The sequence below is a fragment of the Nanorana parkeri genome, unplaced genomic scaffold, assembly GCF_000935625.1.
Source record: "Nanorana parkeri isolate BGI_ZX_2015 unplaced genomic scaffold, ASM93562v1 scaffold209, whole genome shotgun sequence".
In the NCBI taxonomy this organism is placed as follows: Eukaryota; Metazoa; Chordata; class Amphibia; order Anura; family Dicroglossidae; genus Nanorana; species Nanorana parkeri.
The window spans coordinates 1,765,064-1,773,854 of NW_017306477.1; positions in this window are offsets into that span (position 1 = coordinate 1,765,064).

Consider the following 8,791-nt stretch of genomic DNA (forward strand, 5'->3'; position numbering starts at 1 on the left):
TGAACTGAAAATATGTATTGTGATTTTTTGTATTGTATTGTACTGTCTTATGTTATGTATTGTATGCTCTTGTATGGAATTGTGCTGTTGTTGTGGCACTATGTTGGTGCTATTACCTTGTGTTTTTTGTTCTGTTATATTGCAATATTGAAATAGAATTTTCAAGGAAAAAAAAAATAACATGCTCTACTCTTAGTAAAATCGGTCACAATATGTTCATGACTGCATGCAATTTGTCCCTTACCATTTGTTAAAGAATCTTGTGTTAATTAGCATGCGATGCAGAGTACCAATTACAGTAACACTACTGCACATTTTATTGGCATTTGATGCTTCAAGCCTGGTGTTTTAGTCAGTAAATGTAATGAGCTATGGTAGTAACTATACAATTAAACCATTTTTTATTTGACCTAATGTTATGTTAAAATATGAAGTTAAGTTGAAGCAAACGTCAGAATCACAATGGGATTTTCAGCTTTAGAACTCTTCGTTCGGAGGGGTAACTCTCCAGAGTGTATTCTTGTTCGCAGTGATCCTGTAAAGACACTTGCTAAGTTGGAGGGCTTCCCAGTCAACTTCCGTTCATCTTTGGCACAGGCAGATGAACAGCTTGTACACCTCCCATCCCATTCTCAGATTATATCTCCAGCTTCATGATATATTACATTAGAAAAGTGTTTCAGATGTTTTTGTGTTTTTTCTCCCTTTCCGTTCACATGATTATTTTCTGCTGAAGGAACTCAAATCCATTTAACTTTTCATATTAATGTCTGACAGATAGCTGAAAAACAGACAAGACTGATATTTTTTTTTGTTCAGGCCCATCACATCTTTCTGTGTTCTAGTATCCTCTAAAAGTCTAATAGATCAGTTGGGCTGACTATCAAAATCTCCCTGTTTTGGGCTGCAAATTTATCATCAAAACCTTTCAGTGCTATTTTACTGCTGGGACATTGATGCTACCTATTTTAAGCTTCCTGCATTAGTGGCAAAGGGGAAAAATATAGCTATTTAAATAAGAAATATTCCTCAAAAATATGTTTTTAATAACATTTTTCCATGACGAGTACCAAGTAGAAATGTAGGCGAAAGTTAAAAAGAATCAAATATATTATTTTATTGAGGGAAAATAGGGCAAATAGACCTACACATAACATACCTTCCTTGGCAACAGGGGTGCCAAAGGGTCTACACTGCTAAATAAGGAACCCCCTTCAAAATTGACATTGCCCTAGCACATTTCTACCTGGTCTGTACTTAAAGAAAATGTCATGAAAGAAAAAGGGGGACCATTGCTGGTCATCTTCGGCCAAATGTTAGTTTCCTGGCAGTACCTAGTTTCAGTACTTCTGAATCACAGATCTTGAACAAGCATGCTATAAATGGGTTTCAGAATTGGTTATATTTGCTACAATTCAGAGTATCAGAAAATGTGAAAGCTAAAGCATCAGCATGACATCCTGGGAAATTACTGTCAAAAACAGAGGTCATCAATGGAAGCCTTTGAAGTGCTTTTGTGACTGGTGTACTCTAATAATTAAAGCTTCACCCCTTTCCATCATCCTCAATGGTATTTTACTTCAATATGATATGTACTAGCCTGTGGGTTCAGCTCACAGTGTCTTAAAAGCCTCCTCAAAGGTCCTATTTTTGTTAAAACCCACAAGTATTGGTCACAGCTTTTTTGGAAGATAAACTGAACTTTTTGGAGACCCCTCTCTGAGACCCCCCATGCTGCAGGTCAGCATCAGCATGGAAAGGCATGCTATCAGCCTTCTTATTAATTGATAGATGTAATTTCGATTTTTAGTCATTTACTTACCGTATTTTTCCGCTCCATAAGACGCACTTTTCCCCCTGCTCCTCTGGGGGACCCGTGACCACGGCATAGGAGCTCACCATAGAGCCCCTAGAACAGACGAAGAACGTCCGTTCTTCGCCTGCTCTGTGTGATCACTGAGACCGTGACGCTGTAATCACAGCGCCACCTGTCTCAGCTGTGACTAACTACAGCTGTCACAGAAGCCTACGCTCCCTGCGTCCTATGGTCCGGTGCGCCTTATAGAGCGCAAAATACGGTATATAGCATACTTAAAATATTTTATATTGTGACACAAAAACTAATTAAAAAAAAGATGTGTGTTGGTTGCATAAGTATTCAGCCTCATGAGTCAATCATGAGCAGAACTACTTTTGGCAACAATTACAACCTTAAGTCTTTTGGGTTTTCACCAGCTTTGCACATTTGGGTTTTCTGCATTTTTTTCAATTCTTTTTGCCAAAATTGCTTCAGTGCAGTCAATTTGGAAGGAAATAATTTGTGAGCAACAATGTTCAAGGCTTGAGACAGAGGGGTTAATTTACTAAAGGCAAAATGACAGTTCACTTTGCAAGGTTATTTGTACTTTGCAGGGGAAGTTTTCCCTTAGTTTAGTGAATGAAGTGACGTTGCACATGATTTGGTATTTTTCGCAAAGGAAAATGTCACCACATTCACAAAAGCTAGAGGAAGCATCCCCTGCAAATTTTGAATTCCATTGTAAAGTGAACAGCCTATTTGCCTTTTAGTATTTCAACTCCAGAATCTCATTTGGATTGAGATCGGGGCTTTGTTTTAAACCACTCCAGTATGTCTTTTCTTGTGTGTTTAAGGTCATTGTCCTGCTCGTAGTTGAATATCTTACCCAGTTTCAGGTCTCTTGCAACAGAATATACGACTTTAACAGATTTTCCATCTCTATTTGGCACCATCCATTTAGCCCTCAGTCTTGACCAGCTTCTTGTTCCCCGTTAGTGAAAAGCTTACTTACATCATAAGCCATAGGGAACATGTTTTCTGGTTTGCTGTAGTTTGTTGCTCAAAGGGCAACTCTTGGCTTCCTCATACCAAAAAAAGTTTTTTTCTATATCTTTACTTTGTCTTTCACATGCCAAATGGTATTAGATATGTTTCCAGAAGTTACTTTTTTCTCATTCATTTTATTATAGCCAATATTTGGGGTATACTTTCTGATAAATGGTCTCCCCTAACTCAGTTTTCAGATCATATAAAGTTACTATTGGCCTCCTCTTTTCTTCTCTGAATAATGCCCTCCTTACCCGTCCACTGAGTTTTGCTGGGCTGAATTCTCTAGACAGAGTTGCAGTTGTACCGTAGTCATTCCATTTTTAATAAACAATTTAATAGGGTGTTAGGATTTTGCGGCTTCTCCAGAACTTTATTCCAGGCTTGTTTTGATAGCTCTTTGGTCTTCCTGATGTTTGTGTACTAATTTTCTATATCAAATACTAGGATCATACAGTCAGAAGCTCAGATATTTTTTAGATTGTCACACTCTATTCATATGCAGGCGCCTATATCAATTCATGTGACTTAGATTACAAAGGCCAATTGTAGTGCACACAGACGCAAACACCCTCCTGGAAACATAATGCAAGCAATCCTTTGGATTGAAGTATATTTCAGAGAAACATTTATATTTTGCAGTATAAGAATGGTTGGCAACATTGGGTATCTACTTTTCTACCTTGAGGTTTTTGTTTTTATAGCTTAAGCACTTGTTTTAAAGTGTATGTCAAGGCAATATAAAAAAAACATATGCAATATATATATCTGCAATACATGCACATTTCTCTATATTTTATCGCTTTAAAGACCCGGCAAGTACAGAATTCCTGTTGTGGACTGGGCTGACAACACAACACATGTATGTGGACTGAAGTGTTCAATAAACTACTCAAACCCTCTCACTTTCATCTCTACAACATAAAGCTAAACATTTTGTAGTCCTGAAATAAGACCTTGGAGGGTTAATTACTCACCTTTGAGATAACACAGGACTGCTGTAAATTTCTAACATAATCAAGTGGTATTTTTTACACTTATTGCACAGAAATAACAAAACACTGTAATAGTATATTTAAAGTGACACTAAACTCAGGACTAAGCCTTAAAAATACAATCAAGCACCCTAACTATTAACAAAAATGTATCTTATTTGTGTATCACTCAGCTGTAGATTCTCAAATCATCTCTGAATTGGTGCTGACCCTGTCCTTCCTTCTGGAGGGTGGCTACTTTTGTTCCCTATGGTCCCTGTGTGTGTTGTTCAGTAGTCACCGCTCCAAGCTCGCTCCCGTGATGGACTACAAGCTCACGTTTAGTTTACTAATTTTATCAAATGTTTATCAAACCAGTATTTTTAGAATAAAATACACTACAATGAAATTGAATGCACTGAAACAGAACATAATACCACATTTTTTGGTAAAATATAAAAGACAGGGTCACGCCGGGTAAATAGATACCAAACATGTCAAGACTTAACATTGCGTTCGCCCGTAAAGCCGCAAAAAACTACAATACTCCAAATTTCCCGTAGGGGACACTTTTTGAAAGCTTTTATCGATCATCAGTTTAGTGTTAACAGTGATTGATGGCTCTAGAATTATTGCTCTCACTCCGACGTTCGTGGTGATATGTAACGTGTTGCACAATTTTAGTTTTTGCACGTAGGCACACCCGACGCGTGTTTGCGCTTCTATGTGCGTGCACGTGGGGGCAGGAAATTTAAACTTTTTTTGCAATTTTTAAAAAATGTTTATGTGACACTCATTTTTACATTTTATTTTTTTTTTACACTAAACTTTATTGCCATCACATAGGGGACTAACAAGCCCACTATGTGATAGCCAATATGATGTGACAGGTCCTCTTTATGGAGACATCAGGGGTCTTTCAGACCCATAAAGTCACCTAGGGACCCCAAAAAAGCTGATGAAGCAAAAATCTGCCTAACCAGCTTCTTCTCCTGGCTCTAAGAGCCAGAGAATGTGCACAGTGATCGGAAGAGAGATCAGCGGCTAGAAGCTTGCTGATCTCCATATGATCGATGTGGGGATACCCACCGCGCCGGTTCCAGGTCCGCGCAGGGGACAGCAGAGCCCGGGGTAGCAGGCAGCGGAGGGGGGAGCATATTCCGCCACACCATACAATCGATAGCCGCCGGGTCACTTGTATCTAAACAGTAATCGCCTGCTGTTTAAAACCATACCAAGAACCCAGCTCCTGCTGCTTTTGGTATAACTACTTCAGGACATTTTTTTACATTGGGCGGTCCTGAAGTAGTGAACATTCTCAAATTAAAGTTGAGAACATTATGCATTTAAGATCTTTTATACAATGCAATGTCAAACCCTAGCAGGCACTCTTATATCATACTGCTACTCAACAGTTACGCAAGCTTAAAAGTGTTGCATTTCCTTGGTCCCAACATAGATAATAATCAAAATGTAAATTTAATTAAACATTTATGTATACAAGTTTGTTCACCTGCATGCATATTAATGATGTTATTATGATACTTAATGGAGAACTGCACTGGCAGAAATAAATTTGGCTTAATTACTGTTAGAACTACTTGCTGTTAAATTACTGTTAAACTTGTGAACTTGCCTTGTCAATGCTATCCATTCTGCTTGGATATTTTAAGATAAAAAAGTAAATTTTGACTTTTTTAAACTTATTGTCTCTCATTGGCAGTCAGTCTAATCAAAATATAGTTGTGAATTCATTTGAAGATGTAAACCCTAATTGCATAATATTTAGTTTTCTAAAGCACTGTGTATCATAAACAATTGGCATTTTTTTCATTATTTGCATCTCAGTACTGCTGATCTACTGCAGCCACTTCCTGCCTACATGTAGTATGATAACTCCATGTGACAGAATGACAGTGCCAGAGTAAATTTGGGACAGAGTATTGTCATCCTATAACAGGGAGTCCCAAGTCAAGTCAAGTCACTTTATGTACACATAAATAGAAATACATTTTAATCTAATTTCTCCAGGTCAAATGTTTGTAATCCTCCTCCACTTTGCACGGCTGAAGTTAGGGGGGCAGGACAACACCACAGCACATCAGACAATCCCACAAACACACTGCTGCACTGTATTAATATGACAATGGGGCTCCCCATGGACCAGAAATCCTATATTATAAGTGAGGATGTCAAGAGCCTACCCACAACCTGGATGACCAGAGGGAAGAGGAAAGTGTCAAGGGAGTAAAGAATAATGCAAATAAAACTGCTTTTTAATGTTCCCCTAGACAAAAAACGTTTTTTGCAACATTATTTTTAAATCTCCCCAGAGTTCAGCTTTGACAGTTCTTTAATAAGATAGCATTCAAGATCCCACCCCTGGTCAGAGTGAATTTGAAAAACTGAAGTTGTTGGAGTTCATCCTTCCACAGCTCCTGCAGCTTTGACCCAGAGAAAAGCAAAACAAAACTTCCTTTGCCAACTACTAGGTGAAAATTCCTTTATACTCCCCATGAGCAGCTGACTAAATTCACTGGATCACAATATTACTTTTAATAGTTTTTTGTAAATATAATTTTAACAATAATCAAGTAGATGTGTTGCCGAATGATCCCAAGATTTTGTTGGCTTTTTCAGCTGCTGTTTGGCATTGAGTACTTCTGCTAGGCCTATTGTCAACCAGTATTCCCTTTCTTTAGCTCTGTTGAAAACTTTATTTCATTTATTGTATAGGGGGTGAATATATTTTCCCAGTCTAGATGCATTGCCTCACATTTTTCATTTCCATTTAAATGTCTGTTACCATTTCTTCCAGATTATTCTGTAATATATAATTATTTCACAAATTTTAATAATTGTACATCATTTTGTGTCGGCAAAAACTACAATATTGCTATGTATTTCATCTTTAACATCATTAATAAATAGAATAAAATAGGCAAAGTCTTCTGAGAATGAAGATACGTTAATTTTGTTTAATACAGAGGAGTGATCCCCTTTAACCTCCCTGGCGGTATGATTATTCAGGATTTTAGCATCCCAAAGCGGTACATTGTTTTTCAGGGAAATTTGTTGTTTTATATTGTAGGCCCGTAGTTCTTAGTAAATCTTAGGAATAACTCACCTAAATCTGTCCAAACAAGAGTCCAGGTATGATAAAGTTTGAAACACGAAATTAAAAAATTATAATAATAAAAAAATGGTCCAGTAAATGGGAATTCTGGGGGCTCTGCCTGATCCGTACAACAGTCAATAGAGTACCAAGTTCGCACATCACTGAGCTCGGTCGCAGAATCGTTGCTGTTTTAGGTCAAAAGCAGTTTTAGAGCAGGTAGAAAACAGCGATAGTAAATTAGAATCGATGTGCAAGTGATAACACAGCGCTAAAGGTGGATTCCGTGAGAAAGAAGGTGTAAAATATAAATTAATATATTAGGTATATATATATATCCACCGAACTGGGGGACTAGTTACCTCCTCAAGGTGTATATATGTGTATATACATATAAGTGAATAACGTCCCAATGAAAAAATATCAAAAACAACTATGTATAAATCAAGTGATAACAAAGTGTCTAAACCTCATTTGTGTTGATAAATCTGAGCATAAACTTCTACGTGGATACAATGCAACACAATGTGAAAAAAATGTTAACAATAAAATTATCTCATAAGTGAATGGTAAAGAAGTGACAAATCCTCAAACCTTTGTGTCAAACCGTTAATAAAATAAAATTAACGAAAAACTATTGTACAGATAAAGTGCAAATAGTTCCTCCAAACTTCTGATTTGTGATGTGATTTGACAGATGACAATTAATTGCAAAGTGAGAGACTAATATAGATATGAAATAAATTGGATCTAAAGTACTCAATAAGACAAACTGAATGTGCAAACTAAATAAAAAAAAAATAAAATATATAAAAATCAATTGAGTCCAATTCCCCAAGCAAACGAAAATAAATATAAAGTCCTTATAAGTTCGATCTTCCAATCAACCGTCCCCCAGGTAATCAGTACTCACCAGAATCAGTGAGTATATGTAATATAATCCCTCAGGAGCAGAAGGCTTCCAATCTCTCCGTTCCAATTCCCTCAAGAAAACACCCGACAGCAGATCGAGCACTTTCCAGCGCTTGTCCCTTGCAGTCTCCGTGGAGGTCCCGGCTCTCTGTTAAAGGCAGGTGCCGGCTCCTCTCATCCGTGGGCAACAGCGATATTGTACGGTCCCAATCAGTGTTTTATTTAGGGTAGTGGGAGAGAAAAAACAACCCTCATGGTGCGGTACATCCAACAATGAATATTTATTAAAAAATAGCAACTTACATTAAAATTTCAGAACATCGGCCGGTCACATAGAAAAAAACGAGATAACGAGCTTTCGCCTGAAAGCCACTAGCACAGTGCTTACTAGACAATGAAAAGATCTGCCCCTTGACGCGTTTCGTCACCTGACGTCTTCTGAAGGTTAACAGATCTAAGTAAATTAGAATCACTTGTAGAATTGAGCGATAGCTTTCAGTGTCTGATGACGAATTTCCCAACGAATCGCTATCGCTTTTTGGATGCCATGGACGTTCACAAGTTTCCATGCAGAAAGAACAGTAAAAGTGCAGGCAGGGCACTGGACAAAATTCAATGGAAATAGTTTGATACATAAGGCTGGGTTCACACCTAGGCGTATTGAATATGCGCGTTTGTCGTGCGGTTCGTGTCGCACGTTTTTCCCGCGATTCGCGGTGAAAAAAACGCGCGACAAACGCGCGTTTCCGTGGGCTACTTGGCTGTATCCCAATGGAAACGCGAGACCAAAACGCCCCAAGAAGTACATGTACTTCTTTGGGCGTAGGCCGTTTTGTATCGCGTTCGGACGGGCGGAAATACGGCAAGGTGTGAACCAGACCCATTGAATACAATGGGATTTAGATGTTTGAGCGTTTTGTAGAGCGTTCGTCGGGCGTTGAACGC